Below are 16,592 nucleotides of genomic sequence, written 5' to 3' on the forward strand. Positions count from 1 at the left end.
AGGAACAACTCAAATGTCCATCGACAGATGAAGGATTGTAGTATAAAATGTAGTTATTCATACAGTGCAATGTTATTCAGCTATAAAAAGGAATGAAGTATTGACATGTGCTACAACATGGATAAACCTTGAAGACATCATGCTAAGTAAAGTCAGTCAGTCACAAAAGACCACATAATAGATGACTCCGATTCATAACAAAGTCCAGAATAGGGAAACAGACAGATAGAGGACAGAAAGTTGATCAGTTGTTTATTAGCCTGGAGCTGGGGGAAGGATTCTGGGGGCGTGGAAGCTAAAGAGTAAGGTTTCTTTCTGAGGTGATGAAAATGTGCTCAAATTGGTGGTGGTAACAGTAGCAAGAATCTGTGAATATATTAAAGCCCATTGCATTGTACACTTTAAACATATGAATTTTAAGGTATATGAATTACATCACAATAAAGCTGTTTTATTAAAAACAAACAAGCAAACAAACATGAGGGTCCCGCACTGCAGCAGCCAGAGTTCTCTTAGCCCAAATCTCACCTTTCTGGGGTGAGAAGAATGCAGGGTGCAGGCCTTGGGTGAGGAGTGAGGCCTGAGACTCATGCTATAGCCCACAAAGGTGTCCATTTGTCCTGCTGGGAGCCATCCATTTCTCCAGCTGGGGTCAGGATGCTCTACTGATTACCACCTCTCCTTGGGCTTCTGGCTGGCTGCTTTGACCTTTTTGCCCTGGGTCAGGGGTCCTGGGCTCCTGGCCAGCAAGGCACCATAGACCTGGGCCAGCTGTCGGCCTCATCTGTGCTGGGCTCAGCAGCCAGGTGAAGAGATGTGGCAGGTCCGCCAGAGCAGAGCCCACACCGAGGCCAAAAGCAAAGCGAGTGTGGGGGCCCTGGAGAAGATGACCAGCAGCTGCATGCCATCGAACCTCAAGACAACCTTCCCCAGTGCCGGGAAATACTTCAGGGCAGGTTTGTACAGCTGACCAGGTTATCTATTGGATACTCAGAAGGAAATAACTAAGCCTTAAAGAAAAGATTAGTATTTTCCTTATTAGTAAATAACTAACAGAAAATATTCCTGTATGGCCCTCTTGATGTTACACAAAGATCTTTGAAATCAAGTCACTACTACAGAATGTGTGGCTGTAAATGGTGACTGTGCAGAAGAAACACATAAGCCATTTTCTGGACATACAGTTGGCGTGAAGGCAAATGGTGATTCACATTTGAAAGCTACATGCCCAACAAAGAGAAAACCCCAGGAATCGCTGTGTCTTGTTCCCATTCAGGAGTAGTTATACAGGTTCTTCAGACTTTTGGGAACCAGACTACAGTCATATCTGCAGGAAGGGCTGGGTATAAAATTGTTGCATTCTTGGATTTGTCTGATAATAGTGAAGGAAAAAAGCTAGGGTGGGGATATGTGTGCTAGCCACACAATCTTAAAAGCACTTGAAGGGCATATGACTACCCTGAATGATGAAGAAATCAGCTCCACTGGCTGAGATGGTAAGGGGGTGGGGGGGCCACTCTAAAATACTCCAAAATGAATCATCAGTCTCCAGTCAAAAAAAATCCAGGAGCTAGAAAAGACATAAGTAAGGATGACTAATTAAAAGCCACAAAGCTTCTAGAGCTGAAAATAATCAGTCTAGAGCTGAAGACATCAAAGGACACACAAGCGTGCATGATCAAGGCCACAGGGAGCTCTTGAATACATGAAGCATCAGAGACTCCTTTTCCCTGTTCACAGGATATAAAATCAAGGAGAACAGGTTGCTCCCTGTCTCAAGCCTTTAATTCAACACTAGTTTGTGTAGTTGTCATGTAAGCCATTTGAATTAAAATCCATAGCTAGGTCTACATTTTTATGAGTCCCTATTGCCCACAGTCTTCACCATTTGTTTTTACTTCATAGAGAAACTGGACTAAAGAAAGGGTTGACTTTGTATGGGTATCTACTAACTCTATGGTAGATCTAAGTAACATAGTTGTAATTTCTGTATTTTTTAGTTTATAAGAAAATTCTGTTTGTACCCACAAGTTCAACAATTCTGCTGTCTTGCTATTGGTTTTCATCATTCCTATTAAAGATGCTTGGTTCATTCTTTTATCCCCTTGACTTAAAGATTAGTCTTTCCCTTGTAAGATTTGATCTAAGGTTTCAGGGTTAACCCTAAGGATTTTATTACAGTCTCTTCACTAAGCATACAACTTGATAGATGGCAGCCTAAGAATATAAATGACTCTACTCTGATTAAAAGTTATTTGACACACATAAATTGAGCTAGCCTTCATTCAAAAACACAAAACTTGGCTATTTTTCGATACTTAATTTTTGCCTGGGTTTGCATTTAAAAGATTCTCTCATTAGCATGAATTAGTATTGATTTTACTTAGCCTAAAATAAACCATTCCTCCCAAACAAGTCATAGATGAGTTCAGATATTTTGCAATCCTTTGACATTCACTGATTCAATAAGCATGTACAGAGTGCCTGACTACTAACCACTAGTTTGGGGCTACAGTAGGGAGAGCAACTCTCAAATCAGGTGGGGACCCAGCCTTCAGGGCCCTCACTGGTCAGTGTCATTACAGTGCCATTTATCCTGCCCGTCTGGCACACAGTGTTTTCTTCTGCCTTTGTGCACTATTCCTCTTTCTCCCCTTGGCAAAATCCCATTTGTCCTCAGATCCCAGTTCGGATACAATCTCTTCTCCACAACCTCTCTATGCTCTGAGCAAAATTAATTAGTAACTAATTTTTGCATTCACTTAATATATAGTTATTAAGCACTGACTGCTTGCCAGATACTGAGCGGTACAGTGGGGAATAAGGCATGAACCCAGCCCCTATGGGTATACAGTCTGTTAAGAGACAGAAAGAATATAAATCAGGAGTGAGATTGAGCCCACACCAGGAGGACAGGGGACAATCTGAACACAGAGGCTGAGACACATTTGTTAGGACATTTAACAAATACACATTGTGTACTTGTGATGTGCCAAGCATGGTGTAGGTGCTCCATATACATCAGGGGATAGACACTCCTGCCTGCATCCTGTTGTGCAGCTGCAGAACTGCCGTCTTGCATATTTGAATCCTGCTCTCAGGATTCCCATAGCGAGTGTAAGGCACTGGGTCTAACTTCACTCTATTTCAGAAGGCACGTTGTTACTGCACTGTCTTATCTGTCCCCGCCGGCGTATACCACCCTGACTCGCCACTACACTTCCATCCCTAGCCTGTCCTGGGCTCCCACCACCATCCATGGCCTGATTTCATCTCTAGACCTTTTCTGCTCCAAGGTAAATGATTCTAGCCATTTTCACCTTGTCTATATCAAGCTATTGTAGACTTGTTTAAATACTCTATGATTAAATCTGTTCAGATTCAAGAAGCTTAGATATTTTATAAAAGTTCCTTCTCATATAAAGTTCTTTATAGGAACATCCCATGCCTATAGTTAACAATATTATATTTTACACTTAAAAGTTTATTGAGAGGACAGACCACAATTAAAAAGCAAAAAAGAACCTTTCATATATAAGATCTGGGATAAGTACTAGAAGCATAAAGACTCATCAAGAAGAAGACAGACCAGAAACCACGACACCAGACGGAAGCAGTGCCATGAGAGACTGGGAGTCTCCTGTCCAGCTGGGGGTGTGGGGAGGGAGGCGGGAAGGTCAACACCCGCGGTGGACGTTACCAAGAGGTCACCGGGTTCTGCGGATGCTGAAGGAGATGGCCATTGCCTTAGTCAGGAACTGTGACTGCCACGGGCAGGGAGTGAGGTAAAGGGCAGAACTGAGGGCTGCTGCCAGGCGCTGCCGAGGAGCACGCCCACGTGGGAGGGAGGATCAGCGTGCTGGTGAGAGATGCGGGCAACTGCTGACTGCTCTTGGGGGGCTCGGTCGGCCTGGAGGGGCCAAGGAGGCGAAAGGAACTCAGCCATTTCTACTCACTGAGTTCTGGGAAGAAATGACTGAAGCCAGTGCTGTAGTTTCAGCCTAGATGAGAGGATTTAGAAGCTGAATCTGCAGCCCCACCAATTGGACTCGGCAGAGTAACTGACCTGCTGAGGGAGAAACGGGCTGGGACCCAGCAGTTAGTTGTGACACATGGGGACACCATCCCAGGCTGAATCTCTGACTACAGTGAACGCCTGTAACTTACCAACCTGGCTGTGGTTTGTATTACACTACAGTAATAATATGCTCTAAACAGCTGGCCATATGTGCTGATGACAAGGCTACCCACCGGGGGCAGCTGACCCTCCAGGGTGCAGAAAGGAGGGTGTTTGGGGACCAGGCTGCATCTACCCCAGGAGCAGTTAGATCACAGTAGAAGGTTTCAAGGCTGCTTCTAAGAAATGCAAATACTGAGTATTCAGAGCAACTAACACCAAACCAAGAAATGGGGGGAGACAAGAGGGATAAAATACAGTGCATCAGAAAGGCTTGAGGACTAGTAATCAAAGCCCCCAAACTCCCAAACTGGGGATGAGCAGAGGGTGGACGGGAAATGAAGCAGGAACAGACTCAGGGTGCTTCATGAGTGATGTCAGGGGTGTAAAATTCTGGCCACACAGTTTCTTTCCGAGTGATGGTACAGGTGAGGACAAAGAGCCAGCCTGTGGCCCTCAGGTGGGGCTCCATTCCACCAGGGGCAGCAGTCAAACAGGAGGACACAGGCTGGGCCCTTCCCACAGGAGGTGTCAGAGCTTTGCCCCTCGTTATTGCCCTACGATTGTAACGGTGGGACCTACCACATCCTTCCATGTGGCTCCACAAACAGCTCCACTTCCTCTCCCGTGGATCTTATTAATTACCAACGGCCATCCAAAACAACAGCCACCCAGGTAGTAAAAGTGTGAAATGTGGGCAAAATTCACCAATCTCAGGGTAGTGGTCTTGTGAAGCTCGTGCAGCCTGGAGGTGCCAAGGAGGGCACGAAATGCAATGAGAGGGGACCCAAGGCAGTTTCAACTCTGCTGGTGACATTGCATTTTTTACACGCTGTCATGGATAAGCACATGTTCACTATATTTTCTTTATGACTTTTAAATATCGCAAGTGCGTGTGTGTGTGTGTGTGTGTGTGTGTGTGTGTGTGTGTGTATGTAAAATATAGTCTAGACTGCCAGGGCAAGTTCACCAACAAGCCAGTTTCTGAGAGTGTGTTATGGCAAAGCAATAACAGCCACTGATTATTAAGCACTCACTATCTCTATATACCAAGCAGTATGTATCATCATATTTAATTCTCACAACCTAGCTCTCTGTGGGTATTGTGTTTACCCACATTTTACTGATAGGAACTTGGGCACAGAAAGGTTGGGAAACTTGTGTCAGAGCACACACCAAAGAGAGGCAGAGTTAGGACCTGAATCTGGGGCTGCTGCCTCAAAGCCACCACATTCACTAGACTCACTTCCAACTTCCAATTCTGAGACTAGACTCAGAACACAGTTCACGCGAGGCAGACCAGAGGGCAGGAAAGGGATGCTGTTAAAGGGAGCTGAAGGAAGGAGCCCAGGCAGAAAAAAAAAAAAGAAAAATGCAAGGCCAGAGCTCTAAAGACCCTCAGGAAAGCCAGCCTCAGGGAGCACATTGTAGGCAAAGATATCCAAGAATCAAAGGCGCAGTGGTGACGTACTGTGCTGAGGGGCTCCAGATTTACTGATTTGAGAACTCTGGTCTGTTCAGCATCAAAATGAGTACTTATTAACTCAGAATCTCAAAGGAGAGTTTACCTCCCAAAATGCTTTACCTTTGGACATGAGTTACTGGAAAACCTAGCTTGAAAACTTTCTTCTTTATAGGTGTAAATCACCAAAATACCTTCCTTCACAGAAAGGGTATATTGCTAGGGAAAAAGGAAGTCACTGGGTGGAATATCAAATCCTGTTTGCCCTTCCTTTTTAACTATGAATTGTTAACATCTCGGGGGGAAAGGGTATAAGCCAATCAACTACACCTAAGATCAAAATGATAATTGTCCAATAAAAATACTGAATACTTTGCAAAATGTATATTAGAGTAAAATCAAGGGGTTCCAGAAGCATTTTTATATGGCAAAATGAATTTGAAATCTTTTTTTTTAACTGACTATAGTAGTATAACAGAACAAACATGCTGAATTAAGAGTTTAAGTCTACCAAGGTCCTTCCTTATCTGTGAGGCAAGAAGACCCCGCAGAGAAGCGGCAGAGAAACACTACAGACACACTGCTATTACAGAAGAATTAATGAAGTTGGGTGGGAACAGGAGGGAGATTCACACAGGACCAAATGACCAGAAAATTCTGGAAAACTAATTTTCAAGCAGAGACCAGGTATAGATTACTGCATGAATTTTGACTCCCTTTGCCCAACAGAAGTGCTCTGTAAAACCTATGTGCAAAAGGAATTGGAAACAACTGTTGCATTTTATTGCAAATCCTTCAAGGAGCACCAAATACTTTTAGAAAGTAAATAATTATCACCCTAAAGTATCCAACAGATTCAGATTTCCATACATCAACTTGGCTTAAAAGAAAGACACACCTGTTTTATGTTTTTTAAGAAGTTGATTGCACCCTAAGTTACCTGGGCATAGCAAAGAGTTAGACAGGGACCAACAAAGATCACAGTATTCTGAGGCATACAGGGGGCTCGGAGGGGCAGGGAATAGTTGGTGTTTTAAGTAACTGTGGTGCAACAGCTATCCTTTATAATGCCACAGCAAGCAGGCATCCCCTCCATTCTGCAAGCGTGCACCATGAAATTATCCTCACACCACATGGGATATCTGTAATTGAACAGTGAAGTTCCACAGCAGCAAATCCCCGAGTAGCTTTGGGTTCACACTGCATTAATTTTAAATAACCCAGGACTCCAATCCAAGGAGAGAATTTATTTAAAAAATTAATGTTTTTCTATTGCATCGTAACAAATGTTACAATGTTTAATGTCTCCAAAGGGTGGAAAAAGAAGAGAATCTCACGCTGTCTGACATCTGTTTGTGTCCCCGGTTTTCAAAACAAACATCAGATGTCAAATGCTCCCTTCACTGTGATGTTGTAGAATGAGAAAAAGCAAATGGATGACTTTATTAGCATTTCATTACCATTTAGATGGGTGCACAGACATTATTTTAACAACAGCTGGTGCTTAAACGCTGAGCTAAAACTCTCTACTTGCACTTCCTAGATGGGTCCCTAAACTCCAACCAGTGAGCAGATCAGATTGCAGAAAGGGGTCCAATGAGCACTCCACTGGGCTTTACTATGTATCTACCGTCAGAAGAACTAACTTTCCATTGTTTTCACATTCCCACCTCTTTACTCTCAAATCCCTTGCCGAAGCTCTCTTGGAGCTCAGTAATCTCATACACGTGGATTTGCCATGGTGAAACACCACTCAAAAATGAACTCAAGAAATGAACTCAAGACTTTTCTGAACTCTTTTAAAGAAAAAAGTAAACTGCCCCCTTGCCCCCTTAATTCTAGGCTCTGTCAACTTCATGTATAGTTCCAGTCTGCCATATCTTGTCTTCTTGAAAGATCCTGAAGTTCATACATGAAGTCAATATATTTCATCAGACATTTGTCCAAACCCACCGAATGTACAAAATCAGGAGTGGATCTTACTGTAAACTATGTGCTTTGGGGGGATAACAAAGTATCAGTTAGGTTCATCAGTTGTGACTCAGGTACCCACTCTGATGGGAGATGTGATTGTGGGGAGGCCGTGCATGTGTCGGGTGGGGGTATATGGGAAATCGCTGTGCCTTCCCTTCAATTTGCTGTGAACCTTAAACTACTGTAAAAAATAAAGTATTTTTTAAAATGAAAGAAAAAAAGAAGAGTAACTATCTTTTAGAGAAACAACTGAAATATTTATGGATAATGATAAGACATCTGGGATTTGCTTCAAAACAATATGGGGATGAGTACAGATGACAGAAAGCTGGCCATGAGTTGGCAATTGTTGAACCTGGGTGATGAATGGGGGTAGGGGGGGGGTTAGTTACATGTTTATGCTTTTAATTTTCCAAAGTATAAAGTTTTAAAAAGAGAGGCATTTAGAGCCCCCATCTGAACCCTGAGTTTCAGCCAGGAATATTTTACTTCCTCCTCACCCACCAACCAAACGCATTTGCAGGGGACCAAGAGCAAAATGGACTTATATCAGCACGATCGCACCTCCCTGCCCACCCTTCGAGCACGGGAAATATGAAAAGGGTAAAATGGAGAGGCAAACTGGAGGAAGGAGAAGGGGGAGGATGCCATCAGGCAGAATAATGAACTCGCTTATCAGTCCTCGAATCACTAGGAGTTGGCAGCCTATGAAGAAATATGTCCCCCTCATAAGAAAATGCCCCACGGTGATCTTCAGCAATTACAGCAGTGTAAGTTTGGGTCAGAGTCCTGAAATCTAGATGCAAGACAAGTAAAGATGTTCCTTGACTCATGATGAGGTGACAGCCCAATAAGCCCATCATAAATCATAAATATTTGAAGTTGAAAATGCATTTAATAGACCTAACCTGCTGAACATCACGGCTTAGCCTAGCCCACCTTAAACGTGCTCAGAATACTCACATTAGCCTACAGTTGGGGAAAATCACCTCACACAAGCCTATTTGATAATGAAATGTTGAATATCTCATGTCATTGATTGAATTCTGTACTGAAAGTGAGAAACAGAATAGTTGTGTGGGTGCAGCATGGTTGTCAGTTATTGGTCACTGACCCTCGTGACCGTGTGGTTGGCTGGGAGCTGCCGCTGGCTGCCCTGACCAGCCTCAAGAGAGGATCGGTCTGCATGCCACTGCCCAGGAAAAGATTCACATTCAAAATCTGAAGCACCATTTCTACTGACTGTATTTGGGTTTCGCCCCATCGTAAAGTCTAAGAATCCTAAGTCGAACCATTGTAAGTCAGGGACTGACTGTCCTGGGAAGTTATGTCCAGTCAAGTCTGAGGAATTCTGGGTTAGAAGATGCACGCCCTCCTCCTTTTACCCATGTTTAAAAATATACATCAAAGTGTAACAAGCAATTTTCTGGGGGAAGGTAAGGTTACCTTTCTGCTGTTCATTGGTATTTTCTGATTTTCATGTATAGAAAAGAAAAAAGGGTACCTCTCCTGCTCAGTCTCTTTGTTATGAGACAGAACATCAAAGGTAAAGTTCCAAACTCATTCTGACATTCATGGCCGAGTTTTCCAAAAGAAAACATGCAGGAATTTCAAAGGAAAATCTTGTGCCACAGGGTTGATCTTTAATTTTATTTGTTGGAGGCTGCTATAATTTTGACAACCCCAATTTAATTGTGAAGAATCAATGTCCCACTAGCTAGAAAGGGGACAAGAGCAGTCACCTAGGTGTGATCCATGTTCTCCGTTAAAGAAACCAAGCCCCAAGCTTCTCTATAGAGTTCTGCTAAAATAGATAGCTCCCCAAAAAGTCATGCTACTAGCAACTCTTAGCAAAACTTAACACCTCTCTATTTCATAATGTAAGGAGTGGCATATGACAAAAAGCTAAAGTCACTGCCAGTCATTAAAGCCCCCCTCAAAGGGTAAATCCTCAGGTAATTCTCAAACCTGCATTTCAGGGAAAAAAATTTTTTAAAGTAATTAGACTATGATTACACATCTTATCTGTATTTATTTAATCTGTAGATTCATTACAGTATGTTCTTCCTGCTATTTGGCTAGTCCTTGAGGTATGTGAAAATGACTTAAAATGCACCAATTATAAAAGCTGTAAAATAACTTTTGTAATCCTTCAGGATAGGAAAGTTGCCCTCTGAATACCTTCCCGTTCACAGGAGGAGAGATGTTTGGAAAGCAGGATGTGCCCAAGGTGCCAGAGATCTGTGGGTTTTTCTACACATTCCCCCGTGTGGTGTCATCTGCTTCCAGGAGCTTTAATGGCCACTCATTCACTAATGAATCCCCAATACATATCACTAACATGATAGTTCTCCTAAATTCCAAAACCATAGACGCAGTCACCCCAGGACATCTGCACCTCATTGCTGCATCTCCAGCCGCCCCCTCCCCCCCACGGTATCTGGCACCCTGTAGGAGCCTAATGAGGGTCTGGAGAATGAATGAGTGGAGAATGACTTCCTTCTGGAGGCTTAATGAGACCCTGTTAAAGTGATTTGAATTAAATGACCATCACTTTTTCATTGATCACAATTGGATTTGAAGAAGGTTCAACTTAAATAACACTTCCTAATCATTGAGCCCATCTAAGTTCCCTTAAGATGCCTGATGTTACAAAGTTGGTGACAATTCAGGACCAGAACACTCAATTTCTCTCTCTTCAAAGTAATTCATTACAGTAGTGCGAGTGGGCGAAATGCCACCTAAATCTGAGGGGTTGGGGGAAGTAGCCCAGAAGTGAGCTGTTTTGGAGGAATTAATACATAAAGGAAACTTCAAGCAATGATGTATACAAAGCATGAAGATATGAAATGTCCCAGTGTGCTGTTGGGGGTGGGGGGATAGGCAGGGGGCAAAGAGGGCATCTGGGGAACAGTGATGCAGCTTAAGAAAAGCATGATCAGAAACAGTCACACTGGTCAGCTAAGAAGCACCAGTTTATAGCAAAAGACCTGAGAGACCAAGCGTTGGGGAGGAAGAAATGTCCTCTACCCCTTGAGGTTCTTCTAGCTGGTCTAAGAATCACACTGACATGAGACAGATTAACAAGAGGGAAAACCGAAATGTACTTATACACGAATGGGGAAGCCATGGACAAGGGTTGCAAAGACAGCTGAGGAGAATCAAGCATATCTGTCATCCTGAACCAAAGAGAAGCGGGTAGGGGTCTGAGACTTCAAAGGAAAAAGGATATGAAGAGTTACTGCTTGATAAACAAATATTCGCTGGGCCACACAGCAACAATGAAGGGGCACAGAGAGGAATTGTAACAGACTTAGCCCACGTCCCTTCTGCCGACCACACCTAGTTCACATTATAATAGAGCTATCTGTGGTGACAGCGCTCCTTCTGGACGAGTTCCGCGATCATCCACGCAGCTGGGCGCAGCTGGGCTAGGGGGAGGTCGAAGTACCCTCTTGACTCTTTTGGGCCTTGATGGTTTCAGCGCGGAAGTAATCTGCATGTCACCCCGGCACCTCTTGGGGCGGTCTGCCCTTGGTCCTACACAAGCAAGAAAGTGCGGTGCTCTGTTTTATGCTTTAGAAAATCAGTCTGTAAGAAAACAAGGAATGGTTTTTGTTCATGAGAGGAGAAGGGCAGAAAAAAGCAGGACAGAGAAGAGGACAGAGCAGGGCGGCTGGAGACCAGAGTCTGCATTTCAGATGCGGCGGAGGACGCAGGTGCATCAACTGATAGTTCTAAGTCGCCTGAGTGGTTGTCTTCCAAACTATTATTTCAGGCTTCTAACACCCATACATGCTTTACCTGAACAGATACTCATTTTGGGGGGGGTGAGTGTATGCACAAATCAAGAGAAAGAACCAAGGACCTTGTGATAATCAGGGCAGTGCACAGCTGGGACAGCAGGATAATTCCTAAACTGAGCTAAGCCACAGAGGCAGGGGAGCAGAGACCGAGGAGGCCATGAACTGGAGTCTCAGGAGAGCCCTGGGCTCTGCTCGGTGCAAGGAACGAGCAGCCAAGCCCACCTTCTCTAGAAACGAAGGGGCTGGAAGACCCTCACCGCTGAAATCCAACGACAATCTGGACTGCAACCTACATATAAAAACCTGGTCTACATAAAATCTGAAACTTAGAGTAAAAGAAGACTTTTTAAATTTTATTTTGCAGAATTTCATGAAAAGAGAAAGTGTAAGTCTCAGGGATATTGGGAAAGCTGGGATGAAAATGGCTACTTTGGTAGACCACCTCTCTCTGATCAAGAAGCAATACCACCCCCTCGCCCCCACCTCAGTACTCTGTAAATTGCCCAGAAGAAGCTGAATATGAGGCTAATAAAAATTTGTCTTACTTCGTTGCTCAAATGACTACCTAGCCTTTACTGCCACCTCCTGGCCCTTCCTAGTATGTCTACCCCGAGCTACTGAACTCATGGCCGCACACATACATAACCAATTATTACATTCAAGAATCTCCAGATAGACCATCAAATTGAATCATTATCATCTTGCAGATGGAAAGCTGTGATACCGAGTGGAAGCCCCCCAGACAAGGCAGCTGAACCCTGATAAAGTCACCCCTGCCAGGCTGATCTGTCAGCATCCTGGGGGCAGATTTGCATATTAACCAAGCCCATGGGATCTATAACACCAGAATTCCAATTTACCAATTTAAAGTGAGAAACAGCATTTTATCCAAAGTAAAAGGTCTCATTTTCTCTCTACATCATCCACATAGGAAATCAAATTTTGCACTAAGAGTTACAAAGAAATCAGAGCCTGGGCACTGGCCAGAGAAAACAAACATTCAGTGGCACCCAGCTCTGAGAGATGGTGGCATCTAATCCAGGATATTCTGCCACTGGACATGATAGAGCACATTGCTGGAACAGTGTGTATTCTTCCCAGCTGAATACTGTATTCTTCCCAGTCAACAGGAGAATGGAATTATCAGGACTTGGCTTTTGGATATTTCCCTGCCTAGTTCTGACCAAATCAACACCCTTTCTGGTTGGCAGAATCTGCCCATTGATATGATAAAGACTCCAATGAAGCCCTCATCGGTCAAGTACTAAACCCAGTCTCCGATGCATTGTGCAGACAGATTAGTCTGCTCTTTGTAAGGCTGAATTTTCCCTATTCCCCGGCTTTGCAGATACCCCATGGCAGTTCCATGGGCTTCAATAAGCAGGTAAAGGCAATTTCCATTTGCGGAATGAATAGAAGTTTGCAAAGAGCCTGTACATCCATTATCACAGCCATTCCTTGGCTCAAGTACCCTTTGGAGTTCTTTGGGTAAATGTTACAATTCTTACTTTACAAATACAAAGACTCAGAGATGGCAAGTGGTTTTTCCAAGGTCACAGAATTGGTGAAGATAGGGTTAAGACTAAAACTCAGATTTTGGGACCCCAAATGAGTGTACTGAAGACACCTGCTCTTAATCATAAACACTGCTCTTAACAGAACAATGGTACCTGACCAAGACTACATCATCCACATATAACAGACAGATCAGCTTCCCACTGTTCTGGGCACTGGGGACACCCTGAAGACCAATTTAAATAAGGTTCCTACCTCTATGGAACACATGTGCAGTGGTGACAGGCAGACATTCAGGTGGTGGTGAGCCCTGTGCAGAGTATCAAACAGGGAGACGTTGGCTATTTCTGTTTGGGTCACCAGAGGAAGCTTCTCTTAGGAAATGACCTCGAAGCTGTGCCGAGCATGACAAGAAGGCATACAGTGATGAAGGGGAAGAGCACCCCAACCTGAAGGGACAGCTAACAAACATGCCCTAAGTGGGGGATTGTGCCTGTCTGAAGAGGTTCAAGAAGCCCCGGTGGTTGAGTGCAGAGGGTAAATGCAAGGTGGTGTGAGACAGCTGGGGAGGTGGGCAGGAGCCAGCCCACAGGGCCCTTTGTTCAGGATCAAGCTGGTTTTATTCAAAGCACAATGAGAAGCCACCACAATACTACAGAAACGTGCTGCGTTTCAATAGGGTCACACCATTTGAGAACAGGTTGTACACCCAGAACCCTAAAGTCTCAATCAGCCCACTTTTCCTATCGCACAACGATTGCAGTCTTCTGTTAATGTAGCCTGCTTTTCATATACAGGTAAGAAGTATTTGAGAGATTCAGAAAACAGTTAATCCTGCAGGAAGAGGAAAGGTTTGCCCCGTCAGAAAACCACATCTATAAGTGGTGGATTCGTAGCCTTAACATGCAGGCAAATCTAACTTCAGGAAGCCGAGCAAGGCTCCCAGGAGGCACTGGCTGTCTTTTAGGAGAGCTCAGTCCAGGAACGGCTGGGAGAAAGAGCCAGATTCAAACCTGACGGCGGCATCTCCCGCAGGCTCAAGCCCATGCTGCCCTCCTCAGTCCACTGCTCAGAGGGCAGCCTGACAGCCGCTTTCCCCAGAACTCGGAGATACAAGCTTAACTGTCCAGTAGTGAAGGGATGTTCAAAAACACCCCAAGAGAGAGAGCAGGGAAAGAGAATCGGGGAGAGAAGGAGTGGGGGAGGGAGGCTGGGCAGGACGGGAATGGACGGATGTTCGCCTTCTAAATAGAAACTCACTGCATTAAAAAAACCACAGTCCCCCACACCCCTCTTAAACGCCGCTGACACTGACTCTGGGAAAGAAAATGGCCCGTCTGAAGACCAGCTTGGCAGTGAGTAGCCAAAGCCTTTGACCTAGGAAATTACCCTTAGGAAATCACCAGGGATGAGTTCAAAAAGGTTTATATAAATATGTTTGCCAAAGCATTATTTACAACAGGGCAACGATTAACAGCGAATCAATTAACCAGTTTACCTTTTACAGTAAAGCCATAGAAAGGGACTCCATAAAACTAGTAAAAGTCATACTCTAAAAGAATAGAATCTAAAAGAATACTTGGTTGCATAAAGAAAACCTCAGAATATATTCAGCTTTAAAAAACAGGTTGTAAGGAAAACAGGGCAATGAGTAAATCCTTATAAATAATCTGGACAAGAAAACAAAAGGTAAATGGGAAAAGGTGGATGGCAGCCAGGGAGAGAGACTTGCACAATTTCGTTATTTCGTTTTCCCCTCTCTGGCCTGCTAGTACATTCACTGGGCAGCTTGTCACTAGCAAACGCTCATTTGGCTAACAGCTTAGCATCAGGAAGGCGCAGAGGAAGATGGATGGGAAAAGGGTGACAGGTCCTTTTTTGGCAAAGACATTTGGGTGCACATCTCTGTAAGAACGATGCCTGAGCTTTAGGCCTGCGGAGGGCACCCAGGCATCAGATTTCCTACTTACCACCCTCCCTCCCCAGAGGCCTCATTCACAACTCTTAGATTCTCAGACCATTATACAACAAGCTGCCGCTGTTTAAATCAACACAGCGTCCCCGCTCCTATTTCTCATTCCCCACCATCCGTCCATTTCACACATACTCCCGGCTCTCCAAGGCAGCCACTGCAAGGCTGCCAGGCACCAGGTGACACCCCAGAGCCATATGTGGGGTGGAAGGCAGCAGAAAGAACAAGACCATGAAAATGCACATGCTTGGCTTCCGCTGAGGTTTGGTCACTAGGCAGCCGCAATGCTAGCAAGGCCTCCGAGCTCCATTTCCTAATCCGTAAAATGAGTGTTAGCTAGATATGCTGTGAGGCCAAATTTGGGCCTAAAACTCCAGAGGTCATAATTTCCCAAATATCCCACCTCCAAAGAAATAACTGGTCCATGGAGAGAAGACGACCCAATGCACCTAGAGCCCCGAGGATCTTCCCGAGCTATTTCCATCTCACAGTAACTCTCACTGTACAAGTCTGGACCCTGCAGAAATAATTTTAAGTGCCTCCTCTATAGAGAAGCCATTCTTTAAAACACCTCTCTAAGCATTAACTTGATAATGCAAAGCACCACTTCCATTTGCTTTATACTCAATTCTGAGTTCTCACACTGTGGTACCAATGATTCCAGTTTGTCCAGGATGAGACCAGCAGTGCCAACTCAAGGCAGTCCTTGGTGAAGCAGGGAAGTCGGTCATTCTCCCTCACAATAACCTCTCTGTTTGGTTTGCTTCTCCAAAAAATACCCCCTACACTCCACATCAGGCAGAATACAACACCCTTTGACCTGTACACACATTGCTGCTCAAATCAACACCATCTGCAGATCAGCAACAATTTCCTGGGTCGCCTTTAGACAGGGACCATGGCGTGTGGTCAGAGTACGGTGAGGGCCTCTGGAAAAAGCAAGGTAGGATATTTACAGTCAGAGCAGTCTAACTACATGCAAGGAAACCCCCCTACCAAAACTGTGTTAAACATTAAGCTCTAGAGTCATTCTTCAATGAGATCAGTTAATATTCCCCAGATAAAGAATAGCACATGTTTTTATTATGCTAATCATTTGTAATCGTGTGTAAAGTTCACTTCAGCATGCTAAAACGCCCAGGCCTATGTGCTGTCTTTCCTTCTTCAGATCTGATAAAGTGATTTTGCAAACTGGGCAACTAATTGAGCTGCAGACCCAGTGGTAAACAACATAGTAAAGGGCAGGAAGGATTCCACCTTAAAGATAAGATTGCATTTTAACACTCAGGAAGTTAAGAAGTAAGATCCTTAACATACTCTTTAGCAAACAGACAATACCTCAGCCCACCTTGGCTGGGCAGGTGGTTTTGTTTGATCTATGCTTCCAGACCAAGACACCCGTATCCCAGCAAGAAATCAGAGCAGTAAATTTTTTGTGTTAAGTTAATTTTTAATATTCAGGGATCACTTAACAAGTCCACACCCGTAAGCCACAACTACGGCTCTCTTGCCCACCCCTGGCATGAGCCAGGAGCTCTGTCCTCTCACTGTATCTCTCAATAAAAGCCTCTCCCTGGATCTCCTACTTCGGGTGTTGGCTAAGTTCATTCTTCGACTCTGCAAACAAGAACCCCGGCATAAGCCTCACAGACACTTCTGTCCTCTGGTAAGAGTACCTTCATTTAT

The 16,592-nt window shown here is 44.3% G+C and overlaps 1 protein-coding gene across 8 annotated transcripts in view; it reads right to left on the reverse strand.

Moving 5' to 3' along the window:
• HHAT (hedgehog acyltransferase) overlaps positions 1-16,592 on the reverse strand; it is a 309,565-nt gene that overhangs the window by 175,691 nt on the left and 117,282 nt on the right. The window lies entirely within an intron of this gene.

The sequence above is a fragment of the Manis javanica genome, chromosome 11, assembly GCF_040802235.1.
Source record: "Manis javanica isolate MJ-LG chromosome 11, MJ_LKY, whole genome shotgun sequence".
In the NCBI taxonomy this organism is placed as follows: Eukaryota; Metazoa; Chordata; class Mammalia; order Pholidota; family Manidae; genus Manis; species Manis javanica.